Source organism: Physella acuta, unplaced genomic scaffold, assembly GCF_028476545.2.
Source record: "Physella acuta isolate Inbredline_101_S28 unplaced genomic scaffold, ASM2847654v3 ptg000048l, whole genome shotgun sequence".
Lineage (NCBI taxonomy): Eukaryota > Metazoa > Mollusca > Gastropoda > Physidae > Physella > Physella acuta.
This window is the reverse complement of record NW_026731568.1, coordinates 579,509-596,732: the sequence shown is the minus strand read 5'-3', so window position 1 is coordinate 596,732 and position 17,224 is coordinate 579,509.

The following is a 17,224-nucleotide window of genomic DNA, read 5'->3' as shown; positions in this document are numbered from 1 at the left end:
ACAGATGAAACATTTACCTTACTTAACTGTTTAATATACACGAAGTTTTGTGTGTGTGCAAACACTGGCGAGGTCAGAATGTGAAGAGTGGTAGACTCTAGTCGTCTCCCTTTGACAGTTCAAATAAAGATTTAGATCTTTTGGTCATCTCCCTTTGACCCAGGCCGTTCTCGAGATGAATCTTTCGAGTTGGTGGCTGCATCAAACATCTGACTCAAGATAAAACATTTCTGCTGGACTTGAGATAACGGATTCTATTAATAGGTCATTTTTGAACTACGTCATTATGTTGTTTCACATTGTTGTTTGCTGTTTCTTGATTTGGAGATCAAAAACTGGTAAGGTTTATCGATATAAATATAGTATTTTTTTTAAAATAAATTAAATGGTACATTAATAATATGACAAATTTAAAAAGTTCAATGAGTGTATCTGTTAATTTTTTAAGTTATTAATTCGATTCTTAATTTAAATCTCTGTAAAAAAATTATTTCTCAAACTAACAATGGTGGCCTTAGTGTCGTAGTAGCTTAACATTTGTTAAGGGTTTTAAAAAATTGTTTATAATAATAATTTGGATAATAGGCATGAAAAGTCTAAGTAGTCGTACTAAATTTTTGAAAAAATCTATTTTAAAATATGGCAAGTGAAAAAATTATAGTTCCATTTGAACCATCGATTACATTCATTTGTATATTTTTGTATCGAATATAAGCCGTTGGAAAGCCGTTTTGAATTATTTTATCAATTCAAATATTTTCAAAAATGCCCTCAAGTCAGCCGATATGGCCAGGGAGAGTAAAACAATAAAAATTAGAAAAAATTGTTTTCCATAATAAAAATAGGCAACCTTGATCTATGGTGTATAACGTAGTATTATATTTATATTAAATAATATATCATTCGCAATCATCTTGACTCTACTAATTCAAAATAAAAATAAAAGTTTTTGTTAATTACTATTATATTACTAGTAATTATTTCTTTGACTATTTCTAGCATTTAATGAAACCGGAAGTAATTTTGTACTTATTACACAATTGTTATAAAACATTCAATTTTGGTTAAAAATATGCTTTCTGGCAACGAACATTTGCAACAATTTGGCGTCAGCTTTTCAAGTCTATTCTTTAAAAAAAAAAAGCTAAATAAAAAGTATAAATATATTCTATTATGAAACGAAAATAGAACCAGGAAGTGGTAATGTTAAATTTCTCATTAGCCGGACGAATAAGACTACAACATATTCTTCGTTTAATTTTGTACTCTTCGATACTTAATAATCTGGCCATTATTATTTTTATCCTCCGTTTTCTAATGTTTACATTTATTAAAAAAAGAACGCATGAGAATAAAAACGTATAAATTAATTAAAATTAACAACACATTTTAAAAGTTTAATACATTTTAATACTACGTGGATATAGTCTACTTTAAAGGTAATTTATTTTCGGAATATTAACAAAGAAATATAAACACAGTTTAGTTATTTATACCCTAAATAAATGAAACGTAAGTTGATTTGGTATAAGTTGACATTTCTAATTTTTTTTACTAAACCGTCTACAAACACGATCTGTAAAAAAGGGGCATCAAAGATGAAATAGATTAAAAGCATGTCTCCACATTATACCATTGTTTCACATGCAACAGTAAAAGTAACATTGTTTAAAACTTTACCTAAGTCTGGTATGTTTGACTTCATTTTTCACTTGTTTAGAGGCCACAAGATCAACGCCAAGTATAGATAAAAACAACAAGGACAGTAACTATGAAGACAAGGATAACCACTTCGTAGTAGAGACTGTCCTCCCACTCGTGTTTGTTGTTATGGTCGGTTGTCTTCTCCTCGTAGTTTGCTTGAGAGAAAGTAAGTGCATTGAATAATACATACAACATATAACGTATAACATAGATAACTATCAAAATAAATATATAAATGTATTGGCATTAAAAATAACTTTTAATAGTTGTTTAACAATTGTGCAATAGAAATTTTTAAAAACACAATCTTTACTTTTGGATTAGACATTGAATTTGTTAAAGAGAACTAAATTGTCTCAAATATTATTGCATGGGTTTTACACTATAACAAAATGAAAAATGACAAGCTTAAATAGTATGATAAAATATGTCTGGTTTACTTTTTTTGTTGTTCTCATTTCTTTGAAATGCATAAACATAAATATACAGATAAAAGAACTAGACACACATACATACATACACACACATACACACTCACACACACGCACTAATATATAAATATGTGTGTGTGCATGTCTGTATGCAGATCAGTATATGATAAGTAACTTTTGTATCAATCCCATTTGTTTTCTACTACGTTAGTTGTAAGAGATCGCCTCTAGTCTTCTACGCTAAACAAATTTTATCTGGTTTTTTTTTCCATCTGTAAATACAGCCAGATGTAAAGTACAAAGTAATCAAAAGTCTCTCACACCAGTCACCGGACGCACCCAACCTCCGCCAGCAGACGACGATGGATATCTGCAGGTCGTTGATGCAGGCGGGGGTTATGTACAAGTGGGACAAACATTGAGCCAGGACCAGACTTACAGCTCCACAGACCCAACACCTGCCAGACAGCCGAATGTCGAGAATGAGACACACCACTACAGCTCTATTGACGACTCTCCCTACACGAATGACTGCGTTGATAGTGACCAGCTTTACAACAACACAAGCGGACCTCAACAAAATCTCGTGAAAACTTCCTACAATTTAAACCACATTTTAGCAACCTATGTTAGCATTGGAGAAAAAACTGTTCCTATTAGTACAAACGAAACAACCGATTCCACAAATGTCTACGATACCGTCAATGACAATACTTACACATAGGCTGTACATGAATGTTCGACTACTACCGTCGATACTTCTATGAGATATTTTCTGAAAAATAAAATGCCAAAAATTACCCAAAATTCATATATCATGTTAATCGTTGTTTATCATCAATAGAGAAACACATAATCAAGTTGTTTCGTCTACGAAAAATCAGATTTTGTGTACACGACAATAGTTTACGTTCGTATTTTACGGTATATAAATAAATAAATAGATTAACATTCTAAGAAATATGCAATACTTTTGTGATACATTTCGAAGGCCAATTCGTGTCAAACTCGATACGAAGTATCAACACGAGCCGTAAAAACATTAATAAAAAAAACTTGATTTTTCTTTCGACACCAGACCTACGAATGAAAAATATATTTTCTTTTTTTCTTACTCATGGTTTAATTAGAATAATGATATCTTCATCTAGCTAGTTCTAGTTTTGTTCAAGTATGATTGTTTTTGTGTTTTCAAACCTATATTGATTTTTTTTTTAAAATGTGCACTGTGCAATTTGATTTTTTGTTTAATATTAAAAATAAAAATCGTCATTAAAATTTAAAATATTTATTTTTACTGATCTGTAATGTTGTTCAATGTAAGCAGTGTATTTTTTATTTAATGTTTAAACTATGGTTTGTTTGATGTGACATTATTGTTTAACCTTACTAAAACGACGTGTGAAAATGTGCTGGCATATATTTATTACAATAAAGCCTTGATTTACTGTTTATAGGTTTATGGTTGTAACAGATCTAAAAAAAAAGGTGGACAGAGATTCAATAACATCAATAACCAGGGGTTAACGTGAAATCTGCAGGGAAGGAGGGCTAGGCACAATAATGTCATTAGAAGTTTGATAGCGAGGGAGAGAGTGCAAGGGGGTGGGGGGGGGGCTTGGTTTGTGTGACTAGATTTTCTTTGTTTTAAGTAGATACAATAGTTTTCTTTACCAAGTGTCGTCTCGCCCATGTGTCGCAGGAAGTATTAGAAGAAGACGAGAGGAATATATGTAATACTTATGTATTAAAACTCCCAAGGTTTAAAATAAATGAGTGGTCTAAAATGAATAAATAAACACTAATATTATGTGAAGTTTAAGCCAGCTGTAAGATGCATTAAAGGAAAAAAATACCGACAGTTTAAATTATGAACACATACAAGTAGACCCACATACAGTTGTTAGAGAGTCCGACCATCTGCTATAGAAGAGGGCAACATAGCAGCTGATTAAACTATCACAGACAGTAGGTAAATCTACTTTATCTGCTAGTTGAACCGTCTGTACCTGAGTGAGTATTAATTACAAATTTGAAATGAAGTTTTCATCAGTTTTTCAAAACAAATTCCCATCAGTGTTTCAAAAAAGGTTCCCGTCTGTGTTTAACACCGAGACAACAAAATTATGAAGATTAAAATTGGAACATAAGAAACGTTAAACATGGGGACATTAAGACAAGGAAGTAAGTTAGCATCTGAACAAATTCAAATATTGAATGTCTATATCAGTGGTTCTTAACATGGGTTCTATCGAACCCCAGGGGTTTGGTGAGCCAGTCTTAGGGGTTGGTCAAGATACAAAAATGGCTCATATGACTCACGATCGGATTTTGTCAGTGCTGACGATAGAACTATGATTTATGATTCGGTAAATGCTCATTATGAAACGGGTGGGGTTCGGTACTTTTAAAAGGGTTCAGAACCCCTGGTCTCTTAGATGAGAGCCAGCTACCTGCAAGTTAGGTGTCAATACGCTTTTAATGACAAGAGGTTTTTTTAAAAGGGTTAAGCTATGTTTTGAGTAACTTATGTCAACTGTATTAACATCTTGAACAAACAGGCCTATGAATATATTCGTTTTGGGGTTGAAATTCTCACATAGTATGCATTGGCAAATTAAATGCAGCTTCAAACTACACCGTCCCACCGTTGTGTAGCTTGCCAAGGTAACGTTCTAAATTACGGTATGCCCTACTGTACCTTCCTACTGTACCGTCCTACTGTACCGTCCTACTGTACCGTTCTAATTTAACGTACCGTTACACCGTACAGTCCCACCGTACCGTCCTAATTTAACGTACCGTTACACCGTACAGTCCCACCGTACCGTCCTAATTTAACGTACCGTTACACCGTACCGTCACACCGTACCGCCCCTTCGTACCGTACTAATATACCGAACCGTCCCACCGTGCCGTCCTAATGTACCGTACCGTCCCACCGTGCCGTTATTATGTACCGTACCGTCGCACCGTACCTTCCTAATGTAACGTACCGTCTCACCGAACCGTCTCACCGTACCGTCTCACCGTACCGTCCCACCGTGCCGTCACAATGTACCGTACCGTCCCACCGTGCCGTCCTAATGTATCATACCGTCCTTGTGTACCGTACCGACCCTATGTACTAGATGCTCCAACTGAACAACCCGTTGTCATATTGTGAAACTTTTACCTATGCTCCGTTAATTAAAACATATTATTTAATTTAAAGTTACATTTGAGTGTATTTTCCAATACCATTTTGAATTGTTTTCACTGTATGATTGTATCTTAGATTTAAATCATACACTGCTTGTGATATTAAGCTTGTCCCAATCATTTTATTACCTTAAATACTTATAGACAATTACAAGTAAGAATACAAACTGATTGGCTATTTAGTCAAAGCTATCAAAGTTTTGTACAAAATATATCCAGTGAAGTTTTTTAAATAATGTAAACCATATATGAGTTACATGTAATGCAATAACACGTTGACCCACTTTATTATATGTAATTCCCTTCAACTTAAAAACAAAATATTTACTTGATTACCTTACGTATAATGAACAGAAACATATTTTGTCGATAATTCCTAAAATAACAAGTCATCTGTTGTCCATGTTGACATACCCGCCGGCTCTCCAGGGGGTACATTGTTAAAACAATCGATCTATCGATTAGTAACCCAGAATATTTATGCCAAGAAACAAATCAGTCAACAGGATCGTGTTGTAAACTTTACAGCTCAGTTATTTAAACACATTGATTGATTTCTGCCAACTTACTTCCTTTTTTAGTTCAGTCATGTTGAATGTATTTTATTTTTTAAATATTTTTTTATGTATTATGTATTATATATTTTTTACAATTTTAAGTCCTATGTTGACATACGTTTTATTCTATTATAAATTTTCTTTCTTTCTTTTAACTTATTGAATAGTCGTTTTATCTTTCACTATATATTCCACATCTATGTGTCTATAACGTATGATCCACCAACAATATTATAAAATGTCACACTTCTTCTTGAAAAATGAATTGAAAGAAAGCTCGAAAAAAGTTATACTATGTAGCGTTTTGTCACAAGAAGGAAACTCATAACTCTTACCAGTGGCAACATTTTTAGGATAAGAGTGAGCTACTTTGATGCGTGTTTGAACACATTTAAAGTGGTGCGGTGAGGGAGTTATCTGATTAGAAACAAAATTATTAGTCACGTGCTAGCTCTGGTCGTTAAAACAACAAAAAAAGGAAAGTCGACACCCCGTTCTAGAAGTGTGTTAATTTTTGAGAGCCACAACTCAGTTATTGACACAATGTTTTATAGCAGTCTAGACCCAAGCGTATGTTATTTTCAATATTTATTGTCTCTTTAGGTCGAATAGCCCTAAATAACATTTGTCAATTTTTGTTTAAAAGTCCCACATAACAAAAGTGACTTTCAGCCGAGTGACTCACATAAAAGGTGTCACAGTGAAAAGTTTTCTTATGATTCTGCGTTAACATTTGACTTTGTGTGTTGTGTTATTGAGAGACCATGAAGCAACTGGACTTGTGGATACTTACCCTCATCACTCGCTGCATGACGCTAGGTCTTTTAAATGTTTTGTTTTACTTTTTATAATTTGCTTGTCAAGTTGTTGTTACCATGATGAACCATAATAAGTTTACTCAACAAAAGCTAGTTTTAGGTTTAATTGTTTTATTAAACCTTTAATCTATGTAATGATTATTAAATATTTAGTAACAATATTGATATAGTTTTGTAATCTACACACAGCTAAAGGTAAATAACCAGTCCCAGAACTAGAACAACTGATTTCTTTTGATTCTTACCTTAGCACTAAGGGCTAACAAAATTGTTGTGATGCCTAAATCTCAATTTTATCCTTACATGTTCATTTGAAAACAAGATAAATATTTAATGTAATTCGGCCATTTTATAATTTTTTCACCAAACTAAATCATTTCTTTCTAAAAAAAATTAGCTCGCACACTTCGTTTCCTAAATTATATATTCCTTTCGGTCGTTGAAAAAATATCAAGTAGGCTGCGGAAAAAAATTCAAGTCTACAAATTTCTATCTAATTAAATAATGAAAAAAAACTACGTTAATTTGCACATGACTCGCAAAAAAATGATAAAATAAAAAAGTCATCATATATCACTTGCCGATCTATTATTGAAACCTTAAATTCAAACAAACGGAAAATAAGAAAGCACACGCATAAAATGAGTGTATTTATTTTTTCACTAAATGTAAAATATTTCAAATGTTAAAAAAGACGATATCTGAATTTTATGCAGCACGAATAGGCTACTTGTTTTTAATACGTCACTTGCAAGATATGTTTCGATTAATAGTCATTGTGTGCAAATCCTTTATTCTTACTTTTTTGTATTTTCGTGTAAGTAAACGGCCAGTATATGGTCAGCCCAGGTGTGATAGAGGAGGGAGGAACTTTTACTGTGACATGTGACGCGTCACGTGCTGGTGTTACAACAATCGCTACAACAGTTGTGTCCTTGGTCGTAGCATGAACAGCAAGGACAGCAGTACCAACAATGTATGCGAGATACAGGCTGTTTCCACAACCATATAACTCTACTGTGAGTAATTTTCCATGCTATGATCCATCATTTATTTAAGTAATAGGGCTACATGTTTTTATTGGGCTACATGATTTTATATTTATTACAACCTCTTGCTGGAATTTATATTTTATATGAACATGCACTAATAATTTTAGAATGTAGTGTAACCTATGAATGAATTCTATTATTAATATTAAAAGCGTGCTAGATATTTTTCAGTAGGGGACCTTTGTCGTTTGACTCTCAAGGGAAACATAAAAATATTTTCGAGTCCACCACCGTTTGAACAAAAAAAATTTTGTGTTAAGTCAACCCTGACTGGACACCTCCAAAATGCACTAGCATACTTCAGATAGAGATTGTTACTGTTAGCCAACGGTGAATCGGTTCTAACTGCAGATCCCCTTGGCAAATGAGACACAGCGAAGGTTAGCTCCCCTTATCCAAAGAAATTATAACAATTTTACATTCGCTTTTCAAACATTCTATAACACATTTTGTTAAACTATAAAAAATACACGAGTCTCTTATGTGATGACCATAGTTACCCAATACTACGGAAAACTTATCCCAGATTTTGATTATGCTTATATAAAACTAATTTTTGAATTTAAAAGTCGTGTGGCATTATAAATGAAAATAAAATTTCAATCGACATGATGAATAAATACGCTGTCAATATAAAATGATTCGGCGTTTATTTACACCGGTATAAAAATATTTTAAAATATGCATTTATTTCAATCGGGTTACTTGTAGGGAACATATTAATGTATTGTATTATCTTCACAGTTAAAACAAAATCATTTTATTACAGTTTCCACAGCAAACATCACCCGCCAGAAATTGGACTTTTAACTTTAGTGGAAGCCAACAAGGAACATCAGATACACCAAACAACAGGAACACGATGAAAATAGAAATGGTCGTCTGTGATGCTAAATGTACAGATGCTGGCTGGTATTACTGTAACGCTACATATTTTAATACAGTGGGGGACACAATATCAGCATTCAAGTATCAAATCGTCTCCAGCATTGGTTAGTTTATAAATCGATCTTTTCAAAAATAATATCACAACAGCCACATAAAGCATTTTTATTGGGTTTTTATAATTAAATGTTAAACTCCTGAAATTGTGTTAATACCTAATATTATAAGCTGTACAACGGTTACAGCTATTAGATAATAGATTTTGAGACGAAATAAAAATGTAGCGAAAAGTATTTTAAAATATAATTCACTTTTGATTTATCAGCCCGAGCAGTACCCGTGTCCCTGACTATATATCCCCAGTATTCTGAGGGACTGGGTCCATTTGAGTCGGTCAATCCTGCAGGGTCTAATGTTACATTGACGTGTAAGGTTAATGTAAGTTTAATTCGTTCTGTTTTAGTTTAAGTCACCAAACTAAGATTATTTCAATTATCTCACGATAGTATTTAAAAATCTTATTAAATAATGTAAACATAAAAACAGGGCCCTAAAGTTTTAACCTTCACCTGGAAGTACGGCCCTTCTCGCTCTGACGTCAACAGTTTCACGTCATATCCTGTACAAAACGCTATATCAGTCGATGAACCTGTTCAAATCAGTTCTGGGACAACCTGTGTCCAGTACGGTCATACGTCAACTCTGAAGTTTCAAACAGAAGACATGTATGATGGCTACATGTATGTGTGTGTGGCTACAGAAAACAATGAAGACACAATTGTTGGGAACATGACGATATACACTTTCGAAGGTAAATGATGACTATTTTTTTTGAAGTCAGAAAATTCTATCCTCTATTTGTATCTTGGCTGTTAAACCGAAATGCACATTGACACTACGGCACTTGAAGATCAATACCTCAACAATTCAATAGAATGTTTTTATGTTAGAAAATGTTTTGTTGAGTTGAGACCCGAACTTAGCCAAGCTGATTGATGCAATCCAGTGTTTAAAGATGCACATCATATGTATTCTTAACTACACGTTCAACGATATTAGTGATAAAATAAATAAATAAATAGCTAAAAATCCAAAACATTTAAAGTAACATAGACTACCAATACCTATTAGAAACATTAAAACCAATTAGATCTAAAATGATATACATTATTATAGAATACAACACCATATTAAATGCACACACTGATTAAGAGCAGTGTTTCTTCCAGACTTTTTTCTCCGGGGGGGCACTTGAAATCTTCGGGGGGGGGGGCGGTAAACTTTCTTCGGGGGCGGACACTGTTAAAAGTATATATTTTCTATATAAATTATATAAATTTCATTTCGTTCGGGGGGAGGGGGGGGCGGTAAAAATTTTTCGGGGGGGCTAAGCCCCCCCCCCCCCCCCCCCCCCCCCCGAAGAGATGCCTGGAAGAAACTCTGATTAAGAGACTTACACGATTCCGTTAAAAACCCGGCAGTTGAATGGTAGGCCTATTTAAGTTGTTTTTTTAAAGTAATTTGTAATTTAGTCAAGTAAATTGATAAGTATAACCTATAGATCTGAATTAACTTCGAATGAAATCGTCCATTTCTTCCTATACTTAAATTGGAAGATGACGCCATTAGTGTTGTGTAATTTCATTCGACATGAAAGTCATTTTTTTTTTGCGTTCTTGTAATAACCAAAAACACTTTTACGGTTGCATCATTTAAAATGTGTTTCTGCATCAAATAAGCCTTTATTTTTATTTTCCTTCTTTAAATATGATTTAATTTATACATTTAAACATCCAACATATTAGTTTCAACTAAGTCCATATCTTTAAGTTCTCCATATATCACTGAACATAATGATCACATAGCCTAAAAATGTTGCGGGCAGAGAGAGAGAGAGAGAGAGAGAGAGAGAGAGAGAGAGAGAGAGAGAGAGAATTGCACACATAGGCTTTTATATATAAGAATATATATATATATATATATATATATATATATATATATATATATATATATATATATATATTGTATTTGGTGTGTAACAAGAGTTAGAACATGTAAATAAAGTTATTTTACCCTCCCCAGTGACCACGCCCACAGAGACCGATTATACAAACATTTTTATAATTATTGGACCCATCAATGGTCTAGTTTTTCTGACCGTAGTAACAGTAGTCATCGTTTGTGTGGCCAAGCGCACTTCTACTGGTCCTGGTGTTGTTTTTGTTTATGTAAGTAAGGCTTTCGATGTTAGTGCTTAATGGTAGAGAAGTTGACTTTGTCCTGTATAAATGGCTTGTATAAGGGGGGGGGGGGGGGGGGCTGGCCATTTGTTATACTCCTTTCTGACTTGTGATGTTAAAAAACATTGGTACGAATGTGTTAAAAGGTGTGATATTTTTATGCCACACATTACCCAGCATGAATATTACTACAACTGTGATTAATTTAAAATGCTTTTACCTTCGCTTTACTTGGGATTGTAACCTTAAGCGCTCAATATTTTTTCTATCAGCAGCCCCCACGTATGGCGACAACTACGCCATCTACCAACTGATGGCCTCCAACTAAAGATTTTTCTACCTTTCTGCAATATTTTTACACCACGATGTTTTACTTCGCTGAAAGTTATAGAATAACCTAAAATACTGAATATGTTTTTAATACGTAAAGCATGGGATTTGTCAATATCAAGAGTTACTTTTTACAATGGGTATCACGTGTTTATGTGCAATAGGATTTCTAAAACATTCAGTCAAAACAGTTCTGCATCAACTCGAATCGCGCATGTTGGTAATAAATGAGAATAAATATGAGTTTAAACATCGAACACATTTTAGAACGGAGATGACACAAATGAAAGCCGATTGAGTTGTAACAGTTTTTAAAACATTATATTGAAAATATTTGTAGATGTATCATAACGGTTTCATTAATGATGATCTTAATAGTATTATTATATGCATGATTTCGTTTTTGGTAATTACTTTAAAACACAATCATTAAAGCCAACAGAAAACCAATTTTATAAAACTGATGACTTAATGTCAATTAGCAATTTTATAATTAATATTTTATCAGTCTTCAAATTTGATTATAACATCAATGCAACTTTTTGTACACAACTAATAGTTTTTTTTAAAATACAATGATTTGTGCCGGTTCTGCTAATTTTTAATATACATTAAATATAAATTTATATAATAATCCCTATAAATTATACAAATAAATAAATTATGAATAAAATAATTATTTTAAATAATGAAGATGAACTAATTATCGCATGTTATATGAAAAATCACTTATGACATTATCGTATATTAAATAACTGATGACCATGCTTTAAAGTATTAATTAATTAATGTAATTTTTTGTTTTGTCGTAATTGAAATTTTTTTCAAATTTAGTAGCTAAATATTTGTTTCCATCTGGTGAATAAACGTCTGCAGGAGTGTCGTAGAGATTTGTGTAGTCGTTCAAGTCATCGGCTGGTGTAGGATCGTTTTCTCTGTCCTTGTCTAGATATTTGTCTGTCTTAATGTCTGGTTATAGATCATCGGCTGGTGTAGAAACGTTTTGTCTGTCTTTGTCTAGATCTTTGTCTGTCTTAGTGTCTGGTTGTAGTTTTATCTTAATATCAATAGTTCACGTGTCTTAATGACGGGGGCTGTATAGGTTTAGCGTCAAGTTGACCATCCCTCTTCAAACTAATAAACTTCCAATAAATAAAAATAATCTATATATATAATTCTCTTCTTGGAGACGTTAGAAAACAAGCTATAAGCGCGCCTTGCAGTTCCCTCTCTTCCTCTCTAGGAAGTCTGGTGAGCTGTGGTTCACGCAAAATGTTTACAATCATAGAGCCGGGTTTAGTGACGGCTATTAGGGGCAGATAATTTATTTTGAAATGATTTTAAACTTAGGGGAGGTAGCTAAGAGGAGGCTGTTTCACGGGGGGGGGGGGGGGGGGGGTGGGGGTGGGGGTAGGGGTTGGGGGAAAAGAGGAGGGAGGGTTATCGTCCTTAACGACTTACTGATAGTGTTTTAAAGCTTATATTTTCAGTGACAGCAGTGGTACTGTCGAATTCACAAATTATGAATTACTGAAAAGTTGAAAATAAAAAAACAGCTAAATAGCGGCGTATGATACGCCGCGGGTCGGCTCGTAATATATACTTAAGCAGTTTTTATCATCCAATTACTATTCATGTGTATGTATAATATTTTGTTTAGTCGAATTAAAAATAAATCTCCATTGTCAGTGTGATACTCCTCCTTTGATGCAGGTTAAGATGTACGGAACATGTTTTACTACAGTAGGAAAACATATAGCCTACCAAAATACACAAACTTATTATGACAAAAATGGCTATTTGATACAATTCCATAAAATAAGTCATATTGAAACTGCCCCATTCAATAGGACCTCTGGAGTAGGACCCATTTATCAAATACATTTCAGACTTAGCTTAGCCAACACCCTTTAATTATAAAAGAAATGAATCTATTCCCTTTATATAAATGTTGTTGCTTTGTAAATAGAAAATATATTAAAAAATAAATACCATCCAGCTACGATGTCCATATGAGTGGTGGTCAGTTCAGACTTAGGGTGACCTTATTGAAGCAGGTGGAAGGGACGAGAGGGGAGACGACAGGCTACCTACAACGTCATTTTGCTTGGAGATTATAAAGCAAAACGTCATATCCTACAAAACATAAGTATAACCTACATTTAAACTTTGTGTTGGCTTATGTACAAGAGTAACTCCTGCTAAAATTTCTCAATTTTTTTTTATTGACTACCTCCCTTGCCTATAAACCCGGATAATTAAAATTTTATGGTATGCTTAAAGTATTTTTTCTTATACAATTGTTGTGTCTATTTGAACTATTTCAAAATGAAAATAAAACACAATAATCGCCGTGTTTGATATTGTTAAATTAATCTCCTTTAATTTTGACCTTCACGACGTTTCTAATCTGATGCTTCCCTCCCCTTATAACAAGCATCACACCCTCACACAACATGTGATATTCTGTGGCACAAGGCCAGATTTCCCTCCCACATTCAGTCAAATACACAAAAAATTACATTTAATTTTTTTAAAAACCTCGCTACCACAACCCCGTGAAGCAACGTTGTCGGGTGGTACAGCTTACTGCTAGCTCGAAGTTCCCGAACAAATTTGTTTCCCATGACTACAGAACGCCCGTCAGTCCACTCAACGAGAAACTCTACTTTATCTGCACTGTGGATCTTTAGGTGTGAAAGTGGACCTTTACTTACTTTACTTAGCACTTTCTTCAGCACCATTTATTTGCTATATATAAACTAACTTGTTTTAACTTGTTCTTCTAAACTTAGCTACAACTTACACACACAATATCCAACTTGATTTAGGACAAAAAAAATTAGATGCATTTTTATGTTTATTTTCACCAACTTAAGTATGTCTAACCTAGTTAGAAATGTTAGATGTAGATCTAGAGGCCAAGACATTAACATTTGATTATCAATTAGAGTAAATGTACACAATCATATTTTCATGTCGTTATTTACAATTCACTATCAAATTTATAAGAGGATTTAAAAAAAAAAATTAACAGTTAAAATAAAAAACCAATAATGTGAACATTAAATAGACACTTTATTTAGACAAATATGTAAAATGATATTTATTATTTAAATATTACTAGACTACCCGTTATCTAGTTAGATAACTGTGGGTTTCGGGGGTCATCCATAAATGACATCACGTCTGTCACTTATAATCACAAAAAACCAGACCCCACATTCAATAAAATACTTAAAAAAAACTTTTTAAAAAACCACGTTTTTCTTGTGGACTAAAAAGTAGAAAATAAATTTTCATACATTTGATGACAAAAAACGTGGGTACGTTCACCATCAAATTTCCCGACCCATCTGCCCGACCCACGTTTTTTGTCATCAAATGTATGAAAATTTATTTTCTACTTTTTAGTCCACAAGAAAAACGTGGTTTTTTAAAAAGTTTTTTTTAAGTATTTTATTTTCTCCTTTTTAGTCCGTTGCTATTTTCTACTTTATCTAATGACTTGATTAAGTATGAATTGACTAAATGTTTATAAATACACGGACTAAAAAAATCTTGAGCGCCCAGGATTCGAACCTGGGTTGTCGCGGCCACAACGCGAAGTACTAACCACTATACGATCACGGCCAGCGCGCTCACATCGATTGGGGCCGAAGTAACTGTGTCAACAAGCCTCCAGTCTTGTCGGTATCTTTAGAAATCATGTCCTCAATTTTATGGTCCTTTGGGCGTAATTAAATTAAGCTAATTACGGTCTCTAATTGCTAGTTTTTATGATTGCATCTGAAATTGTTAGGCGAAAGTAACCTGCATGCCAAATTTCAGATCTATAGAGCAATCAGAAGTGGGCTAATTTTCGATGTCAATTTTAACAACAAACACATCCACGCGAAGCTGAGTTAATAAAAACGTGTTAAAAAGATGTTTTTATCTTTTAAAAACACCGAAAACACCGATTTCGTACTATCCCTTCATATACTGACGTCACAGGTGATCTACTCAACTCTACTTTACCTGCCCAGTGTCCCGCCAAGTCTCATACAACATGCTTTTATCGTTTAAAAAAAAACGATTCCAGCCGAGCATGTCTCTGACCACACTATCCCTTCATATGCTTAGGACAAAGAAACAGATGAACTCTACTTCACCTGCCGTGTATCGCGCCACGTTCAGATAGGCAACGTTATCATTCACATCTAAAAAATATATAAAAAATTGGAAAAAAAATTAACATTGACGTATTGGTCTAGAACAGGTGCCACCCGCATGAATGCAGATTACACTAACAACTAAGCTATTTAACTCGTGACGTCACTGAGGGTTTTTTATACTATAGTTTAATACTTTGAGTCTTCTTATGCAACTTGATTTACGCGCATAGATCTAGATCTAAGTCTAGTAGTAGTAGCTTTCAAATTAAATTTTATCTTAAATTAGCCAATTACATAGCTAAATGAACAAAGATTTATATAAAATAATGAAGGTCTGAAATTATCTAGATCTAGATAGAATTATCTAGATCTAGATTCTACGACTCATTTGCTTAAGTCTTAAGTCTAGTTTTTGCGTAACTCTTGCTAGATCTAGAATATTCTAGAATCTAGATCTAATCATTAGACCTATTCTAGCTAGATAGATCTAGATCTAGATAGATAAATCACAAAGATTTGTATCAAGTATTTAATGACTAAAAATGTATTATGATTATAAAATGGATTGTATTTTATCTAATTAAGCTTTATTCTGCCGCGTAATCTTTGGTTTGACCTAGATTCTAGATCTAGATCTATAAATAACTTTCTTGGCCACCTGATAATTTTAGATCTATAAATAACTTTCTTGGACGGATTGTAGAGCTAGAGAAATTTATTGTAAAACTAAATGAAAAAGACAGTTGAAAATTTATATAAGTTTTGGAACTTAATAAAAACAGCAAACGGACGTATTGTTAAAGTTATGGCCGGCAGAAAATTAGCTTTAGAACACGTTAAACATTTGAGTGGGCCATGACGGAAGTCGCCATCTTATTGTACTAAAAAGTAAACCAAACTTGTGACGTCTCTATTCAGTCAAGATAAAGCTATTGTTCTAAAACTTTAAAATTAATGTGGTTAATCTACATATGAATAAATCAATAAATTAATTAAATTAATTAATTAACGTCTTTAAATAAATTTGTGGTTAACAGTCTATCTGAAAACAAAAATTGTTCTCTACCTACATGCTATTTTACAGCTCTCCACCTAGTGCCGATTTTCTCCAGTATTCAAACAGACAAACAAACAAATAAATATTCAAACATGTAAACAAACTTTAGTTTTAGTAGTATACTAGATTACACGTTATCTATTTAGATAACTGTGGGTTTCGGGGGGTCATCCATAAATGACATCACGTCTGCCAGCACTTATCATCCCAAAATAACCAGACCCCACATTCAAAAAGACGTTTTTTTATAATTTTAAAAACTCTACTAAACTCTACTTCACCTGCCCAGTGCACCGCCAAGTCTCAGACATGTTTGTATTTAAATAAAAAACGATTCCGGTCGAGGATGGGTCTGACCACACTATCCCTTCATATGCTGAGAACATAGAAACAGGTGAACTCTTCTTCACCTGCCCTGTGCCCCGCGAGGTCCTGATAGTCAACTTTATCATTAACATATAGATCTAGGCCTTAAGAAAAAATAAATGAAAACATTGTTGAAAAAAAAATTTCATTTTACTATTACTAAACTCATTGTTCTAAACTTTTATAATTAATATGGTTAATCTACCAATGAATATATCAATAAATTAATTAACGGCTTGTAATTAACAGTGTTTTTAAGAAAGAACAATATTTACCATCAAAAATCCTATTTTACAGCTCTTCACATAATGCAGATTCTCCTCAATAACAAATTAAAAAAACAAACAAACAAAAAATGAGTTATCAAACGTCACTATTCAGTCAAAGTTAAGCCATTGTTCTAAACCTTTGAAATTAATGTGGTTA